Consider the following 20,304-nt stretch of genomic DNA (forward strand, 5'->3'; position numbering starts at 1 on the left):
CTCTCCTCTCCTGTTCTGAGAGAGAGACTGGCTTTTCCCCGCACCTTGTAAAGGGGTTTGTCGTTTTTGGCCGTTGTTTGTGAAGCTGGCTCGCGGGTTTTGCGAATGAATGTCGTGTTTGAGCCCTGCCAGAAGGAACAGGCTGTAAATCTGAAATAATGAAGGACTCCACCAAACGAGGTGCTTGTGGGGTGAGGGAGGGGTGAAGGGGGGGGAGGAGGCGGTGTTCACCAGAGCGGAGATTAAAAGAGCTAAAAGGGAACAGACTTGAGTTTACTACTCTTAAAAAGCATGTTTTCATGAAGGGATGCCCCCTCCTTCCGTTTATCAGCCCTTCCATTATCTTTCCTGAATCCCACTGCAGTGCAGCTACAGTGGGGTGAAGCTGCCAGCAGTAGGATAGTTCCATAGTTACACTAACAAACACACTGAAATGTGTTCCTGCTGGACTCGGGTTTAATGTCAGTTTTCGTCTCTAGTGGCTCTTCCGGGCACTGGAAGCACAAAGGCAGCTGTAATGGGACGGGGCTGCCATTGGTAGCCCCCACATTTATACTGCATGGTATTGGTGTTTAAAGACGGGAGCTCTTGTCATGGAGACTGAAAGGGTTAAAAACGGGCTGCGAGCAGGTGAGCGTCGCGTTTGTGGGAGCAGATTTGCGTGCGTGTGTTTTTTTTTCTCCCATGAAAGGCGCTCTCTCTCTCTCTCTCTCTGTCTCTCTCTCTCTCTCCCCCCCCTCTCTCTCTCTCTCTCTCTCCCCCCCTCTCTCTCTCTCTCTCTCTCTCCCCCTCTCTCTCTCTCTCTGTCTCTCCCCCTCTCTCTCTCTCTCTCTCTCTCTCTCTCCCCCTCTCTCTCTCTCAAATTCAAATTCATTCAAATTCAAAGGTGCTTTATTGGCATGACCATTATTCACAGTATTGCCAAAGCAATGCATACACAGTACATCATCTGAACATTAAATAGACAATAACACTGATGAGAATAATAATGATAATAATAATGGTAAACAAACATAAATAATAACCATGTTATTAATAAGTTAACAATAACAACAGTGAAATATAACAAGATTTGAACTAATGTAGAGTGCTCACTGTTTGTCCCTCAGGCTGTGACAGGCGGCTGTGTACTGGGCTGCCAGTTGGACACAGCTGGACTCCTCTCCGAGGAGGATTGGGAGTTTTTGAGAGTCTGGCAGGTCTGGGAATGTTTTGCAGAGATTTTTTATTTGTGGGAAGAAAGTTTCCCTTATTTCTGTGTATTTTGTACGCTGCAGTAGAAAGTGTCGGTCTGTTTCTATGGCCAGGTTGTGCTCACTGAGCCTGTATTTGGTTAGGATCTGCCTCTGCCCTCTCTCTCTCTCTCTCTCTCTCTCTCTCTCTCTCTCTCTCTCCCCCTCTTTCTCGTTGGTTTTGTAACCACACAGCTGCGGTGTGGGTATTGAGTCATGAAATTAGAAACACATTTCAACATGGGAATAAAATGAGGACTTTCCATTTTTATTCATGGGGGGGCGACTGTAATTACAGTTAAAATTGCACTAAATGCATTAACATGTTTACTGTATTTATTCTAAATAACCTGAGCAATAGTCACAGGCACACGTGCACAGAAACGTGCGATAGAACTTGGAGTTTTTCAGACAAATGGAGTCACCCGAAAGTGGTTGAAAATACACTGGAATTGCAGTTAATCATGGAATTCACCCCAGATCTGCCTCACCGTATGACAGTGGAGACCCCATTCTCTGCGGCTTGGAGCCCATTCTAACCCCAGTGTGTCACCCTGAAGACACCCCATCAAGCAGAGCCATCAGCAGAACGCAGCATCACCAGCAATGCAAACAGGAGCTGCACAGCAAAGTGATCCCCATAGCACACTGCCTGCCTGCCTGCCTGCCTGTCTGGTACCAATGTGGCACAGAGGCAATGCCCAGAAAATGTGGTTCATATTCCATTGTGATACCTTGAATTAAATGCAGACTGATCCACATTGTGCACAGCAAACTAGAAGGAAACTCTGCAGTGTGGAGCGGGGTTCTCTTTCCTATAGACCTCTATACAGCTCTGTAGTGTTGAGTGTTCTCTTAACTATAGACCTCTATACAGCTCTGCAGTGTTGAGTTCTCTTTCCTATAGACCTCTGTACAGCTCTGCAGTGTTGAGTGGAGTTCTCTTTCCTATAGAGCTCTGTACAGCTCTGCAGTGTGGAGTGGAGTTCTCTTTCCTATAGACCTCTATACAGCTCTGCAGTGTTGAGTTCTTTCCTATAGACCTCTATACAGCTCTGCAGTGTTGAGTTCTCTTTCCTATAGACCTCTATACAGCTCTGCAATGTTGAGTTCTCTTTCCTATAGATCTCTATACAGCTCTGCAGTGTTGAGTTCTCTTTCCTATAGACCTCTATACAGCTCTGCAGTGTTGAGAGTGGAGTTCTCTTTCCTATAGATCTCTATACAGCTCTGCAGTGTTGAGTTCTCTTTCCTATAGACCTCTATACAGCTTTGCAGTGTTGAGAGGGGAGTTCTCTTTCCTATAGATCTCTATACAGCTCTGCTTGTGTTGAGTTCTCTTTCCTATAGACCTCTATACAGCTCTGCAGTGTTGAGAGTGGAGCTCTCTTTCCTATAGATCTCTATACAGCTCTGCAGTGTTGAGTTCTCTTTCCTATAGACCTCTATACAGTTCTGCAGTGTTGTTCTCTTTCCTGTAGACCTCTATACAGCTCTGCAGTGTTGAGAGGGGAGTTCTGTTTCCTATAGATCTCTATACAGCTCTGCAGTGTTGAGAGTGGAGTTCTCTTTCCTATAGACCTCTATACAGCTCTGCAGTGTTGTTCTCTTTCCTATAGACCTCTATACAGCTCTGCAGTGTGGAGTGGAGTTCTCTTTCCTATAGACCTCTATACAGCTCTGCAGTGTTGTTCTCTTTCCTGTAGACCTCTATACAGCTCTGCAGTGTTGTTGTCTTTCCTGTAGACCTCTATACAGCTCTGCAGTGTTGTTGTCTTTCCTGTAGACCCTGTACAGTGTTGAGTGGAATTCCCTCGATTTGTATTTTGTACGAGTAGGCGGGTGTTTTTGTGTTTCTCCACTCCTCGCACCCCCTCCCTCTCTGCCTCTCTCCCCCTCTCCCTCTCCCTTTTTCCACACAAAGCTGTTTTTCATAAACTTCAGTCTGGAATAGCACTCCCTGGGGTCTGTGGTGTAACACTGGACTTTTCTGAGCGGGTGCCAAACAGATGCTGTGTTTTGGACTTTCACCAGAAGATCCTTCACGCTCTCTGTCCATTCCCCCTCCCCCTCCCCCAAAGATCATTTTTTTGGGTCAGTCAGTCGTTTAATGAAATAACCGCTCTACTGTACAATTTTTTCCTTTCTTTTTCATTGTTGATTACAGACAACTGCAGAATTCCCGGAAAGTAATCAATGCGTAAGCTGTGTATGTCTTTACTCACAAATTGATTCCAGTTCCATAACGTCATGTTTTCTGTTTATCCCAAGAGTAGTGAGTCATTTACTTGTGGTGATCGATTTCATGAAGTCCTTTTTGAACTTCTCGTAACACATGCAATAGGTGATGCGTTTATCTCATTTCTACAAGGGATTCCACAAAGTCTCTTTCTCCAGCTTGTCAGAATGCTTTATTGACGTGTCTGCGTGTGTCCACAGTCGTCCGTTTGTTGTCGTCCATTGCATCAAGAGGACTGACTGAACCAGACAGGAGTGCTGGAGATGGGAGTCATGTGACTTAGCTGGTCTGTCATGTGGCTTCCGGTTTGACTACAGCACTGCTGCCTATAGGAAATAGCACTGAACTTGGAAAAGATTCACCAGGATGTGATAAGGGAAACAGAAAATCATTTCCCAAGTGAGTCCACACAAGAAGAATAGACTAGTTAAGGAGAGAGAGAGAGAGAGAGAGAGAGAGAGAGAGAGAGAGAGAGAAAATATTTGCTTGAGAAGGATACAGTGTGCTTGTCTGTTGCAATGCCTCAAGCCTGCCCTGGACTGGAGGGAGCACCCTTTCTCTTAGGGGGTGAGGGAGGGAGGGAGCAGTTCAGTCTCCATGCCTCAAGCCTGCCCTGGACTGGAGGGAGCACCCTTTCTCTTAGGGGGTGAGGGAGGGAGGGAGCAGTTCAGTCTCCATGCCTCAAGTCTGCCCTGGACTGGAGGGAGCACCCTTTCTCTTAGGGGGGTGAGGGAGGGAGCAGTTCAGTCTCCATGCCTCAAGCCTGCCTGGACTGGAGGGAGCACCCTTTCTCTTAGGGGGTGAGGGAGGGGGCAGTTCAGTCGCCACGCCTCAAGCCTGCCCATTCTTTGACCTTTTGACCTAGACACAAGTAGAATGTTTGTGTTCCTGCTGCGCCAAATAGGTTTTCATATCTTACTTGAATAGATTCATATTTTTGTAAGCCAAGATATATTCAATTTTTTTCTGAAAACATCCAGATTGAAAACTATCATTAGTTTAAATAAAGGGGTCACAAATGGAGATTAGATAAAGGGGCATTCAGAACAGAAAATAGGAGGCACTTTTTTACACAGAGAATTGTGAGGGTCTGGAACCAACTCCCCAGTAATGTTGTTGAAGCTGACACCCTGGGATCCTTCAAGAAGCTGCTTGATGAGATTCAGGGATCAATAAGCTAGTAACAACCAAACGAGCAAGATGGGCTGAATGGCCTCCTTTCTTATGTTCTTATTTATGAGAGCGTGGAATATCGAATACTAGTTAGAATTGAAAACACTATTAGCCAACTATGCTTGCCTTACAAGGTACAAGACCAAAGTTTTACGAGTTGGGTGGGGCAAAACAGCCATGTCAGAAACTCTGATATGCATACGATTTCCAAAGGACTTCGAATCTGTTTTTAAACTACTGTCAGCTGTGCTGAATACAAGAGTGATTTAAAAAAACAAACTTCTAGAAATACTTCTAGAAAACAATAAAATGACATTGTAAGACATTCTGAATGTGTTTTTATTTCTTAGGGCTCTGCTTGCTGTTTCAGGTGTTTTATTAATTCGATCTCACAAGATAAAAACAGGAGGCCTCCTCCACGTGGCCAGATAGCTGCGGTGTGTTTTACGAGGGATCGCACTTGATTTTATGGGGGTTGCGCAGCTCCAACCTTTGTGTTTAAGACCTCTCGTCGATTTGAATATTAGGAGAGACAGTAAAATTATACAACCTCTCTTTAAAGCCAGTGGAAACACTTGACGCTCATGGCTTTCGATTCGGTTTATTGCATTTGGGACACCAACAGAAAAACTAAAAAAAAAAAAATCTCTGGCTTGATCATTTTTCAGAATGCTTTTGGAAGGGGTTAGTTTTTCAGTCGCTGTCAATAGACCCACTGAATGGAAATAGCTTTCTTTTAAAAACATTTTTATAAGGGTGTCGAAAAATCAACAGTAAGTAATGAAACACTTTTACAATGACTCTCAAGCTGCAGCCGGCAGCCGGCCAAAATAATGAATAGCAAGGTGTGTCGCTCCGCAATGATTTTATAGGCCTGTTACTCTAATTGAGGGAGTCTAGCAGGTTTCGGATTCTTGAGGAGCTTCCACACTGTCGTGAGCCTTTGCTAGCTATGTGGTCCAGTGGTTAAAGAAAAGGGCTTGTAACCAGGAGGTCCCCGGTTCAAATCCCACCTCAGCCACTGACTCATTGTGTGACCCTGAGCAAGTCACTTAACCTCCTTGTGCTCCGTCTTTCGGGTGAGACGTAGTTGTAAGTGACTCTGCAGCTGATGCATAGTTCACACACCCTAGTCTCTGTAAGTCGCCTTGGGTAAAGGCGTCTGCTAAATAAACAAATAATAATAATCACTAAACTATACGATCCGTTTAAAGGACTAAAGGGTGCTAATCGTACTTGAACTGGAGCACTCAAGTCCTTTTAATAAGGGGATGTTTAGTGTGTCAATGTATCAGACGACCCCAAGCTAGAGCCTGTAGTCATGTTTCACGTGTATCTGTGACATTTGTATTAATTCGTGACAGTATTTATTTATTCGGACTGTATTTAGCTTTGCCTCTGATCTCCTGGGCCGCTGGGATCGTGACAGTGTAATCGCAGGACTCGGGAGACACAGCGATTGTTTTTCCTTTGCTATGAGTCACTGAGCTGGGTCCAGCCTCTCGCTCACATTCAGTGTTTGCTGTGCGTATTGATCCGTCCCTTTCAGATGTCACGGTCCTCTGCAGCTGCCCTCTTCCCCCGTCTCTCACAAGCCCATTCCAAATGCCAGCTGCATTGGCCTATTTTTGCTGTTTTTTGTTTTAAGGTAAACTAATTCATAGCAAACTACTTCTGGGCCTTTTGTGCCATGCTCGAACTGTGTGTGTGTGTGCGTGTGTGTGTGTGTGTGTGTTTGTGTGTGTGTGTGTGGGGGTGTGTGTGTGTGTGTGTTTGTCTGTGTTTGTGTCTCTGTGTGTGTGTGTGTGTGTCTGTGTGTGTGTGTGTGTGTGTGTTTGTCTGTCTGTGTGTGTGTGTTTGTCTGTCTGTCTGTGTGTGTGTGTTTGTCTGTCTGTGTGTGTGTGTGTGTTTGTCTGTCTGTGTGTGTGTGTGTGTTTGTCTGTGTGTGTGTCTGTGTCTGTGTGTGTGTGTGTGTGTGTCTCTGTGTGTGTGTGCATGCGTTGCATACAGAGATTTCTAAACCAAATGAACGATGGCTGACTTAAACTCTTCATAACAGAAGAAAGCTAAGAAAATCAATGGCTGGCACGCACACAAGCAGGCGGGCAGAGAGAGGGAGAGAGAGAGAGAGAGGGAGAGCAAGGGAGAAAGGGATGGCCGCCATCTAGCAAGCTGCAGTCAGGCTCCCTTCTCTCTCGCTCCCTCTCTCCTGTCTTCCGCAAACCTAAAATGGCGGCGGTCCTGGGCTCCGAAATGATCGGGGAGAGCCAAACCTTCTGAACCGTGCCAAGGAAGAAACAGCACCGTGCTCCCTTAACAACAAGCAGACCCAGCCAGGCCTCACCAGGGCTCCGCACTGCACCTCCACTTCAGAGAGCATTACTGTTACTATTAGGGTTATTAGTGGGGTTATGATTGTTAGGGTTCATAACAAAAGAAAAGCCTGAGGAATCGATGTACTTCAGGAAGTAAACCAGATTTAAAGGGTTTGAAATATATCCCCCGGTAACCATTTCACCCCATTTCTTAACTTTTCCAATCTCTGGAGGCCTGCGTTCCAAATTGCTTAACAAACACAAAATGTCATTGAGAGAGGGAGTGTTCGGTCAGGTCTGAGGTCTCTCTCTCTCTCTCTCTCTCTCTCTCTTTCTGTCTCTTTCACTCTCCTCTCGCTCTCTCTCTCTCGGCCTCTGGCTCTCTCTCTCTTTCACTCCCTCCCTCTCTCGCGCTCTCCCTCCCTCCCTCCCTCTGTCTCTCTCTCCCTCCCTCCCTCTGTGTCTCTCTCTCTCTTGCTCTCTCTTTCGCTCTGTCGCTCTCTCTCCTCTCTGTCTCACTCTCTCTCACTCTCTCTCTCTCTCTCTCTCTCTCTCTCTCTCTCTTGCTATCGCTCTCGCTCTCTCTCAAGGACATTTTGAGTCTTGTATAGAGTCAGGATGTATGTATATTTGTAAACCACTATTTCATTCATTTTGTTAGATACTGTTCATACAATTACCATTTAATGGGCTGCTAATCCGTGATGTCAAATTTTCCTACTTTGTATCAGCGTTATTAAATCCATTTTTAGTTCATATCTTTCAAAAACTAGCAAAAAAAGAACTGGCATCCTGGGGTTGCAGGTCCCACGGTCGGACTGCTGACCTCTCAGCAATAAACGATGCATTGAGACCACTTTTATATTGAACAGCAGGAAATGCGTCAACTATTCTGTACTGGAAGCGAGCCTGTTGGTAGCATTATAAACACTCGAGTGTTGTTTGCATTGAGACAGTGGGGTTGTTACTGGATAGCGAGCTGCAGGAGGCTGTGAATAGGGCACCAGGGTTAATAATCCAGCAGGGATTGTGTCATTGAGGCACACCTAAAAGCCATGCTGGTCAATAAGCAATCGATTCGGTGTTGCAGATGATATGGCGAGCGAGTTAAGCTCGTCTTTAAAATACTAAGAATTTATTGTGATGCATATTGATGCAAAATGAGTAGAAATAATGGGGTGGTTATTTGTGCGCTGGCAGTGGTCCATTATAGTGTTAAGTCCTGGTTTTGCTTGGGGTGGGTATCAGGGGTTATTAAATAAAGGCTGCAGGAGCTCTATCAGTGAGAGATTCTGTTGTCTAGCCTTCTTAATCGCGCTGTGCCACACTGTGAACTTTGCCCTGGGCTCTTGGCAAGGCTGGGCACTATTTACACTGCGCCTTTGGCACCCGCCCACCTTCAGCTCAAACCTCATTGGCTTGTCTTCTCAGCGCACACACACACACAGAGACACACACACACGTAGCAGCTTGAGAAATAAGCAGGCAAGTTAATGCGCTGTCGACACACGCAGGCACTTACAGTGACACCCAGTGTCTGTGCAGCATTAACCCAGCCTCCTGTTTCAAGTGCATGTACAGTAGCTAACAGAATCATTTTGTCTACCTGTCTAGGTGTCACATGTGCAGTTTTGAACAAGATAGATGTTCAAGTAAACATGTTTTTTTTATTATTTTGGTACTACAGTCGGTTAAAGAAGTCTGTTTGCATGCAGTGCTTTCGGTTAGTGTCAAACTTCCTTAGTCACCTGGAGGCTGACATTGACCCCTCCCCTTCACTGGCTCCTTTCCTGTCACTAACCAATCAGCTGCTTCTCCTACGGACTGACGTGCTTGCAGCCAATAACATGGTTTGACCCCCAAAGACACCACTGAAGTGAAATGACCAAGGAGTGAAACAGCAAGAGACTTTCTGAAAACAAGGCAAGCAAACTGAGAACTTTCTTTATCCCAGTGTAGCACGAGATGCGTTTTAAAAAATACAAAAAATAATCAAATCCCTGTGTTTCTTTTGAAAGCACACATGTGAGATTCATGGCGTTGTTCTGTTCGCTTCAAACTCTTTGTATAACTAACAAGTAATCAAAAAAATAACATAGACTTGTAGCTCTCCAAATGCTACACTATAGTTATTTTATTTATGTATTTATTTAATTAAATTGGTTTATTAAGAGGTCACAAAATATGATTGACATTTGTAATATCACAGGACCAACATGCTGTTTTAACACATCAGCGCCTCCAGCAGCTAAACCTTGTAACAACAGCTTCCTGGTGTTTTCTGTCGACGCGCTGTGATTGGTTGACCTCCAGAGAGGTGAGTTTGAACAGCATGCTGGATCTCCGCGTCTCCAGACCCCTCCCCCTCTCTGCCAGTCTGGGCTCGAGCGACAGCCCCTGCCAAGTTTTTCTTCTGTCTGTTTTTTCTTGTTGGCAGCGTGCTGTGTTCCCACAGCTCCCTCCTCCCTGATACTCTCTGGCACTGTCCAGTCTCCCCGTCGTCACATGAGAACACTCACCAGAGCTCAGTGTGGACTCCAGCACAGCCAGGCTGTGTGAGGGCAAGGCTGGGAAAGCCCCTGTGTGGGGCAGCATGGCTGGAGCCCCGCGAGGCAGTCGCTGCACAGGCTCCCTTCATCACGCGTTCATGACTGTACGGGTTTTGCATCCCTCTATAGAATGAACACATTTTGCTTCATGAAGTCGAATGAAACCTGCTGAATAATGTGACCTTAACATATTGAATTACAAACCGCTTTGTAATGAAAAAAAAATTGAAAAATGTGACATATGCATTGTGTTCATATATTTTTTTTTTATTTTTTTTTAAATAATGCCTCAATCCTAAAATTCTAGGCGTTGCGAAACTTTTGGCCACAGCTGTACATGCACAGTCTAAAAGGTGATTTACTGCAGTATGTTGTGAGCCTGAAAATGAACCGTTTAGAAACGGAGAGTCAATTTAAATCAGAAACGCCTTTACAAGACCAGTTTTTTTTAGAAATCAGAGCAGCATGTATTTGTGTAAAATTTACCAGCATACTGACAAGAACAGGAACAAATGGGCACATACTGTGCACTTAATACTATGCAAACACCAAGACGACCCCTGTGTTTAAATTCGAAATGTTTCCACTAGTGTTGAAATGTTTCTCTAAACTGTTAGCACGCCTCTTGCGTGCCGTTGGGTGTTTTTAACAGAACAAAGCGTCTCGTTTTTGCTTCTGCTGCAGTGCAGCGTTTATTTCCATGGTTCTTGTGAAGCCTGCAGAGACACTGCCTCAGAATGCTTGCATTGCCCCCACAGGCTGCTAAAGCACCAGGTGGAGCAGCGATCTCGTGCCCCTGCTGTGCCACCTAGCACTGGTATTCATTAATGTGTGGCGCGGGCCTCGGCAATAAAACAAAACCTAGATGGGTTCATTTCGTCAGGCTGGCGCCGATGTAAATAAAGTTATAGTTATACTAAAGCAATATTTCTTCATTTATTTCCTGTGGGAGAGTTTTTTGTTTTTTTTTTGCAATATATAATGAGGGTTTCTTCTTAAAGGGTCTAAATAGTCTGGCAAAAATCAATTCACCTTAAGGTATTCCTTTCTGTTAGGGGGTGAGGGAGGGAGCAGTTCAGTCTCCATTCCTCAAGCCTGCCCTGGACTGGACTGGAGGGAGCACCCTTTCTCTTAGGGGGTGAGGGAGGGAGCAGTTCAGTCTCCATGCCTCAAGCCTGCCCTGCCCTGGACTGGAGGGAGCACCCTTTCTCTTAGGGGGTGAGGGAGGGAGCAGTTCAGTCTCCATGCCTCAAGCCTGCCCTAGACTGGAGGGAGCACCCTTTCTCTTAGGGGGTGAGGGAGGGAGCAGTTCAGTCTCCATGCCTCAAGCCTGCCCTAGACTGGAGGGAGCACCCTTTCTCTTAGGGGGTGAGGGAGGGAGCAGTTCAGTCTCCATGCCTCAAGCCTGCCAGAAACTACGAAAAATGTGAAGCTACTTCCTCTTCAAGACAATATTTCAAAAGAAAATACTCCAGGTATTAATAGCCCACCGCCCGGGAATTGCAACCACTTCATTACAAACGACAAGATTCAGATATTACTGGAGCAGTCTTGTTTTGCCAGCTGTAATACAACCCTCCCAGGCATATCAGTGAACTGGTAAAGCCAGTTTTGACACCTCCCTGTTTGCAAGGCCTTGGAAGACACTACTGTCTGCAAACAGTTTCGGGCAACAAAAAACTAAAACTCGTTGCCTTAAACAACCTCTTAATCCCACTTTATCCCACAAGAGCGAGCGTCGCGCTGTGCGATTGGCTTGCTAGCCTAGGAGAGGAAGTGTTTTTCACCGGCTGCCCTGTAAATCAAGTCTCGCTGCTGTGGAAGTGCACAGCAAAGCCAGGCTCTGGCAGGTTTATTTAGCTCAAGGGGAAACAGCAATGAATAGTGTTATATAACAGGCCTCACAGACCCGTGTCCTGGTTTGACCTGCATGGAAAGTTGACTCATATACGTTTCCTATACGGAGCTGCAGATACATTGCTCTCAGTGCAGTCTTGGCAGCCTTCCAGATGGGCAAAGAGCAATCTGAAGGCGGTCTGTCATCGCCTGCAGATTGTCTGTGATCTGTGTGTGAGGGAGGATTCAAAAGTGGCACAGGCAGCTGAGCCTTTTTAACTGGCTTCCTGGCCCCTTTGACCCCCAGCGGCCTGGGTTCGAAGCTCAGAGGCCTATAATTTTGACTGCCAGGAATGGAAGTCGCAATAGAAGTTCTGTCTTTAATGGAACTAGCGTAGGGTTGCAAATACTGTCGGTTGCCCCATTCTTTTTTTTTTCCTACCCATGTGTATCAAATCCTATGCAGGCCCTGGTCGTTTTTTAAGGTCGTTTTCTCAACTTTGCATCCCTTTTTTTTTAAAAAACAACTTCAGAGTTCGATATGTTATTTAAGATGGTATTCTCGTTAAAAACAATGGAGGCAAATCAGAAAACGAATCAAGCTTAAGATAAGTAAAATTGCATAGGATTCATAAAAAAAAAAGGAGACTAGACTTCGTCAAGGCGCCTTTTTGGGCTTAAAAAAAATGTTCTTTTAAGGTGTGTTGTTTATTTACGTGTGTGCATTTATCTCACAGCACCACCTGGTGGCTCCGCATGGTAATTACACTTCTGTTTGTATTTGAAGAGAATGTAAAGCAATGGGATCCCTGGGTATTGTCAGCATTCACAACATTATCACTGGGCCCTTTATTCTTGTGCTTGTGAGTCGCCCCAGGTTAGTTTAAAATGCTGCTTTACTGTGTATTCCTAAAATGAAATAAAATCGCACAAACTAAACAACTATAAATAAATAAATAAATAAATAAATAAATAAATAACAGTGAAATTAAACATTATTGTTCCAGTTCCAAAGCTATTTTTTAAATTTCTGTGCCGTCGGTGTTTTTAAAGTGAATGTAGACGTCGTTTTGTAAAGCACTCGCTGCTTTATTCTCTCTGAGTTTGCAGAGTCTTTATGCCGAGTTGGGTTCAAGTGGACTGGATTGATTTGAAGAGGATTCTGTTCAATTGTAAGTTAATTGATGGTGTTGAAAGACCTCCTTCATGGAAGAGATGTCACCTCGGCCTGTTGAAGCAAGGGGGTCGTGAAACCACGCAGCTCTGAGAACTCGAACTGTTTGAAAATGATTGCTGTCATCATAAGAGAGACACTTAACACGAGAGCTGTCCGTTTCATTATATATCACACAAAGCTGCACACAGGAGCTACTATTAAGGGTTAGAAAGAGAGCTTGTGTGTTTTTTGAGCTGCATGTTCTAGGACTGCTGTCTTTCCAAATCGTTATTTAGCGGCGCTCCGTGATTTTGTGTGAATTTGAATGAAGCGAGTTCCTGTGTTGCTATTCTGAGAGGGGCCCCCTCGGAGCGACAGGGTTAAAGACTGCCGATGCCATGAGCCCATGCCAGCTCTGTTACCCGCTGCCAGTCCCCAGGGCCCCTGAGAGGCTGGCACAGCCCTGGCACACAGACGGCACACAGATGGGCAGCAGCCTGCCGACAGCTTAACCAGCCACCTGCCCCCCCAGAGCAGATCTGGCAGAGAGAACGAGAGGAGGAGGAGGAGGAGGAGGGGAAGGGAGGGCTTTAGGACCCAGTGGAGGCCTCGCGGACTGCCAGGGAGCAACCCCATCTGACGACAAGAAGAAGAAAATGTAAGAAACCTGCCATGTGTAGCACAGACTTGTGTGTGAACAGGCTGAGCCTCACAGCGCAGGTTGGTTTGTGTTGTCGGCTGGCTCCACTGTCGGAGTGAAAGTGACCTACAGCACCAGCAAGCACTCTGCAATGATTCTTATTTTCAAATTTATTAGGGATAATGATGTGATTATTATTCATAGCAGTAGTATCAGGATTGTGTATATATATATATATATAGACCCCTGTATTATCAGCCCTGCCTGCTCTGTAGTGCAGATGGGAGTCAGACCCCTGTATTATCAGCCCTGCCTGCTCTGTAGTGCAGACGGGAGTCAGACCCCTGTATTATCAGCCCTGTCTGCTCTGTAGTGGAGACGGGCGTCAGACCCCTGTATTATCAGCCCTGCCTGCTCTGTAGTGGAGACGGGCGTCAGACCCCTGTATTATCAGCCCTGTCTGCTCTGTAGTGCAGACGGGAGTCACACCCCTGTATTATCAGCCCTGCCTGCTCTGTAGTGCAGACGGGCGTCAGACCCCTGTATTATCAGCCCTGCCTGCTCTGTAGTGGAGACGGGCGTCAGACCCCTGTATTATCAGCCCTGCCTGCTCTGTAGTGCAGACGGGAGTCACACCCCTGTATTATCAGCCCTGCCTGCTCTGTAGTGCAGACGGGCGTCAGACCCCTGTATTATCAGCCCTGCCTGCTCTGTAGTGGAGACGGGCGTCAGACCCCTGTATTATCAGCCCTGCCTGCTCTGTAGTGGAGACGGGCGTCAGACCCCTGTATTATCAGCCCTGTCTGCTCTGTAGTGCAGACGGGAGTCAGACCCCTGTATTATCAGCCCTGCCTGCTCTGTAGTGCAGACGGGAGTCGGACCCCTGTATTATCAGCCCTGCCTGCTCTGTAGTGCAGACGGGAGTCAGACCCCTGTATTATCAGCCCTGCCTGCTCTGTAGTGCAGACGGGAGTCAGACCCCTGTATTATCAGCCCTGCCTGCTCTGTAGTGGAGACTGGAGTCAGACCCCTGTATTATCAGCCCTGCCTGCTCTGTAGTGCAGACGGGAGTCACACCCCTGTATTATCAGCCCTGCCTGCTCTGTAGTGCAGACGGGAGTCACACCCCTGTATTATCAGCCCTGCCTGCTCTGTAGTGCAGACGGGAGTCAGACCCCTGTATTATCAGCCCTGCCTGCTCTGTAGTGCAGACGGGAGTCGGACCCCTGTATTATCAGCCCTGCCTGCTCTGTAGTGCAGACGGGAGTCAGACCCCTGTATTATCAGCCCTGTCTGCTCTGTAGTGGAGACGGGAGTCACACCCCTGTATTATCAGCCCTGCCTGCTCTGTAGTGCAGACGGGAGTCGGACCCCTGTATTATCAGCCCTGTCTGCTCTGTAGTGCAGACGGGAGTCAGACCCCTGTATTATCAGCCCTGCCTGCTCTGTAGTGCAGACGGGAGTCACACCCCTGTATTATCAGCCCTGCCTGCTCTGTAGTGGAGACGGGAGTCACACCCCTGTATTATCAGCCCTGCCTGCTCTGTAGTGCAGACGGGAGTCAGACCCCTGTATTATCAGCCCTGCCTGCTCTGTAGTGGAGACGGGAGTCAGACCCCTGTATTATCAGCCCTGCCTGCTCTGTAGTGGAGACGGGAGTCGGACCCCTGTATTATCAGCCCTGTCTGCTCTGTAGTGCAGACGGGAGTCAGACCCCTGTATTATCAGCCCTGCCTGCTCTGTAGTGCAGACGGGAGTCAGACCCCTGTATTATCAGCCCTGCCTGCTCTGTAGTGCAGACGGGAGTCAGACCCCTGTATTATCAGCCCTGCCTGCTCTGTAGTGCAGACGGGAGTCACACCCCTGTATTATCAGCCCTGCCTGCTCTGTAGTGCAGACGGGAGTCAGACCCCTGTATTATCAGCCCTGCCTGCTCTGTAGTGCAGACGGGAGTCAGACCCCTGTATTATCAGCCCTGCCTGCTCTGTAGTGCAGACGGGAGTCACACCCCTGTATTATCAGCCCTGCCTGCTCTGTAGTGGAGACGGGAGTCAGACCCCTGTATTATCAGCCCTGCCTGCTCTGTAGTGCAGACGGGAGTCAGACCCCTGTATTATCAGCCCTGCCTGCTCTGTAGTGCAGACGGGAGTCAGACCCCTGTATTATCAGCCCTGCCTGCTCTGTAGTGCAGACGGGAGTCAGACCCCTGTATTATCAGCCCTGCCTGCTCTGTAGTGGAGATGGGAGTCAGACCCCTGTATTATCAGCCCTGCCTGCTCTGTAGTGCAAACGGGAGTCAGACCCCTGTATTATCAGCCCTGCCTGCTCTGTAGCTGTCTGGATGGATCCGCGGCTGTGTTTGCCTGCAGTGACTCGTCACCCTGCTGGAACGAATGGAGCTCTGGATAACACAGCACTCCCTCCTCACTGGGTCTCACTTAAGAGGTTTATCAGTGTTACTAAACATTCGGACCTTTTTATAATGCCTAATGCGCTTAAAAAAACTAATCCCTCTGCTCTACCGCACAGATGTTCGCTGAGCCTTCTTTTAAATAGAAACATTAGATTTATTTTTTTCAATTTTATTAGACTTTTTTTTTTAAATGAATAACTGAATAGGATATTTAATCGTGCGAGGTTTGTACATTTAAAGCAGAATTAGCTTTAAATCATATTGAAGTCTATCTCTCTTATTTCAGGATGTTAAATTGTGAATCTGAGCATGAGGTTTCACTCTGGGTCTTATCTATGGATAAATGAATCAATTTTTAATTTTAGTGTTTCTGATGGGATCAGCGGCACAGCTATGACATGCTGAGGGGGGTTGTTGAGTGCCATGGGCTTCAGAAATATATATTAACTTACATTCCAGTTGCATTAGAAATCGGAAAATGACTAATTCTGCCCCGTGTGAGAGAAAGAAAGAGAGTGCGGGGAGAGGGGGAGCTGCTTAGAGTTCAAATCTCAATCCACCGGAGTTAAAACAAGATTTAGGGGGATTATCGCGATCATTTTTAACAAGCGGGTGTCATAACCACTGTAAACCGGGCTCGTCAGCAACAGAATCCGTAACGCAGTGAAGCACACGACACATATAAATACCATCGTGTGTGTCGCATCCCACCGGCACGGCAGCGGGCATTGTGGGGTTAACGAAAGACAGCGTGAACAGTAAAGACATAAATAAATGCATCAATCAATCAATCAATCAATCAATAAACAAGTAAATAAGCAGATCAGTGCAGCACACAGTGAAACAAGGCGCTCTCTGTGTGTGAGCTGGCACGGGCTGCTGTGCGGAGAGGGTGCAGAGCACAGATAAGAGAAGGATTGTGTCTCTTTATTCAGCTGTCTGCTTTTTGATAAGGTGCTGTTTGTGTGATTAAAAAAAAAAAACAACAGTGTCAATGATTGAAGATCCGTGCCAAAGCTACTGGGGTGGGGGGGGGGGGAAGAGAGTCTAAAAGGGTTGTGGCCGACTCTAGCACTTTTATTAAAGGCGCGGCGCTTTAATTTCTGTTCTTCGAAGGAATTTTAATCACTCTCAGCCAATCAGAGCTGCGGGTTTCGCAACATTCCATCTTAGAAGGAAACTCTGCGAGGTATTTCTCTGTGCGAAGGAGTGCCCACAACAAGCAGAACTGAGCAGGTTTCCTTTTATTGATTTCCAGTATTCAAACAATTTTGCAACGTAATCATTATCGCTAGACAGATTGACGAGGCCGCTAGTTATCAGCAGAAATCGAGCAGTGGCTGGAGTTTCCAGTTTCGTGGAGGATCTTGCTGCTTCTCGAACGCCTGATCTTTTACACCATGTTTTCACAGCCTTCTTCGAAGGAATGGGAATTGGAATTGAAGTGAAAAGACAGGAGCTGACCCCCCTGACCCTGGTTACACAGTAAACAGCTTCAGAATTCATTTGCTTCAGTTTTTATTTCCCTGATGTTTCTTCTCGTTCGGAGTGGTTCTGGTTGCAGTGACTCGGATATCGTCTGAGTTCAGGAGCTGCCACAGACATGTGTAACACAGGCTAGATCCGCCACAGTGTCTATTTCCAAGTGCCAGCGCCATCTAGTGGCCCGCCACTTTGTTTTGCTGGCAATACCCTGCTTGTGCACTAGATGGAGCTAGTGCTTACTATAAAGACACTTTGACTGACCTACATTGCAGATCTCTATGGCAGGCAGCGTTATACCAAACTTACCCGGCTCTGCCTCCTCTTGTGTGCGGTGTGCATTCTTCTGGTGAGGTCGCTGTTTACCAGGCTTACTGATTCAGCATCCTCTGGAGGGGAGCTGGTATGAATTTTTTAAACCTGCTGTTTCCTCACCTATTGTACTGCTGCTGACGTCTCATAAACCAGTGTCTCATAAACGGTGTCCTTCATTTTCATCAGTGATCTGAGATGGCTGCCATATCAGGGGTCATGAGACACTCCCTCTCCTCTACCCTCTGCGCTCTCTCTCCTCTCCTCTCCCATTCCCTCTCTCCTCTCCCATTCCCTCTCCTCTCTCTCCTCGCCCCTCTCCCATTCCCTCTCCTCTCTCCTCTCCCCTCTCTCATCTCGCGTCCTCCTCTCCCCTCTCTCCTCTCTCCTCTCTCCTTTTCCCTCTCCCCTTGCTGCTCGCCCCTCTCTCCTCTCTCCTCGCCCCTCTCTCCTCGCCCCTCTCTCCTCTCTCCTCTCTCCTCTCTCCTCTCCCCTCTCTCCTCTCCTCACCCCTCTCTTCTCTCTCCTCTCCCTTCTCTCCTCTCCTCTCCCCTCGCCCCTCTCCCCTCTCCCCTCTCTCCTCTCCCCTCTCTGTCTCTCTCTGTGTTAGTGTGTTCCTGAGAGCTGGCTGGTTCAGAGCTCACTCTATCTGCCTGTCAGCTTGCAGGAATGCAAGGGTTCCGCCAAACACTAAGATGGCTGCCAAGCACTAAGATGGCTGCCAGGATTCCACAGAGAGAGAGATTGAATGTGAGTGAGAGAGCGGGCGGCAGTGGAGAGAGAGAAAGAGTGAGAGAGAGAGAGAGAGAGAGAGGGGGGGTTCCCCTGTGTCCCCTCCACAGTTTGAAAAGGGGGACTCTTAGCGTCCGGGGTCCGCAATGTAAACCAAATGCAGCTTTTGTAATCAAGGCTTGAAACCTGCAATTAAGTACATTATTAAAATTATCAAGAGCCCGGAGTTTGATCTTAAATAAATTGTTCTTCCTTTATAGCTGCATGAACCACTCCTAATATGGTGTGGGAGAGTGCGCGCTTCAAACCCAGGACAGGGAGCAGGGAGAGTCTGCGTTTCAAACCCAGGACAGCGTGCAGGGAGAGTCTGCGTTTCAAACCCAGGACAGCGTGCAGGGAGAGTCTGCGTTTCAAACCCAGGACAGCGTGCAGGGAGAGTCTGCGTTTCAAACCCAGGACAGCGTGCAGGGAGAGTCTGCGTTTCAAACCCAGGACAGCGTGCAGGGAGAGTCTGCGTTTCAAACCCAGGACAGGGAGCAGGGAGAGTCTGCGTTTCAAACCCAGGACAGGGAGCAGGGAGAGTCTGCGTTTCAAACCCAGGCTGTCCTGCTTTGTTAAAATGGTGCCTTTTCCCAAAACTTGAGCTCACTAGTTATAATTTGGGAAACTACAGTCTAAAAGACTGCATGATATTCACCATTTTAGGTTCTCAAAACTTTTTACTATCAAAATTTTCTGTGGAAAATGCCAGTTTCTTTATTTGTGTGTGTGTGTGTGTGTGTGTGTGTGTGTGTGTGCGTGTGCGCGTGTGTGTTTGGTATACTGTTTTAAGTAAAAGTCCAGTAGGCACAAACGTTTTGCTTGTGCCTTCGTCAGTGTACACTAAAAGAGGCATGAGCCATAATTGATCCGTTTTGTTTTGTTCAAGTGGACAAACAGCAAACGTTTTTGGCTAGTGTCTTCACAAAGCGAGCATCTTAACCGCTGTGCAAAAGAGCCGGGCTCCTCTGCATTCATGGTAATAGAGCTTTTAACCTCCTCTCACCTCAGCGACAGGAGACACAATCCCTGACAGGTGTGAGTCACACAAGCCTGCCTAACAGACCCATGCATGCCAGCGCTGAGTCCAGAGCTGTGCAAACACTTTGCCAGTCTCGCACCCCTGTCACAGGAGACTGGGCTGTGGATGTTTTGCTTTGAGTGATTCGCTGATTTAATCACCCTGTTCTCCCTGCTGTGACTCACGTAGCTAGCGACCAGGTATCGCTGACAGACTGAAGTTCTGCTGTTTTGCATTTGTCGTCTCGCTTGGTAATAATTTGCTGAATGCATAAACACATCTCTTAATCAATCTATTCAATGCCATTGTGCTCATTTCAGGACAGGCTACTTTGTAACTGGAGCATTTGTAACTGGCATCGACCTGATATTAATATGATAACTCACTCTAATTTTGGGAGCAGTCTAAACATAATGTATCAAATTACGGAAATACAGCGTGCGTGCTGATTTTTTCACAGAGAAATGTATTGTGGTACTTTTCTAAGCGGTGTAAAGTTCAACCAAGTCACTCCTACTCAGAGCAGGGAGTAGGACAGGAGAGCATAAACAGAAGCCTAGTTATAAATGACTGTAGCAGGTGAAGTACTAGCCACCAAAACACAACATTCAAAACACAGTGAGATTGTGTCCTATTAAAATAGGCTTCCCCAGGCTGTGAAGGAACAGGCCCTTGATGGGATGGTTACAAGACTTTTCTGCTGTCTGGTGTTTCCAGCGAGAGAGACGGTTCCCCCCACTTCTAGCACCCTGCTCTCTCCTTCTCACAGCCGGAGGGGGAGGTGATCTTCAGTTTACACAGTCTCAATCCACCGCTAATGAGGAGGCGTTAAACAGGTTTAGGGGTGAGAGGGAAGTGATACACGTTGGGAATGTTAAATCACTGCATTACAAGGCACACTGTTTGCCTTGGCTTGCTCGCTGTGCTCTATTGGGTAGAGCTGAGGAGGGACTGGGAGGGAGGGAAGCAGTGTGGCTCTAGTGGAGCTGAGGAGGGACTGGGAGGGAGGGAAGCAGTGTGGCTCTAGTGGAGCTGAGGAGGGACTGGGAGGGAGGGAAGCAGTGTGGCTCTAGTAGAGCTGAGGAGGGACTGGGAGGGAGGGAAGCAGCGTGGCTCTAGTGGAGCTGAGGAGGGACTGGGAGGGAGGGAAGCAGCGTGGCTCTAG

General features: G+C 47.2%; 1 protein-coding gene across 9 annotated transcripts in view; it reads left to right on the top strand.

Moving 5' to 3' along the window:
- Positions 1–20,304, top strand: part of LOC117409804 (nuclear factor 1 X-type-like) — a 145,011-nt gene that overhangs the window by 92,633 nt on the left and 32,074 nt on the right. The gene's annotated exons all lie outside the window — the stretch shown is intronic.

Source organism: Acipenser ruthenus, chromosome 34 (assembly GCF_902713425.1).
Source record: "Acipenser ruthenus chromosome 34, fAciRut3.2 maternal haplotype, whole genome shotgun sequence".
Lineage (NCBI taxonomy): Eukaryota > Metazoa > Chordata > Actinopteri > Acipenseriformes > Acipenseridae > Acipenser > Acipenser ruthenus.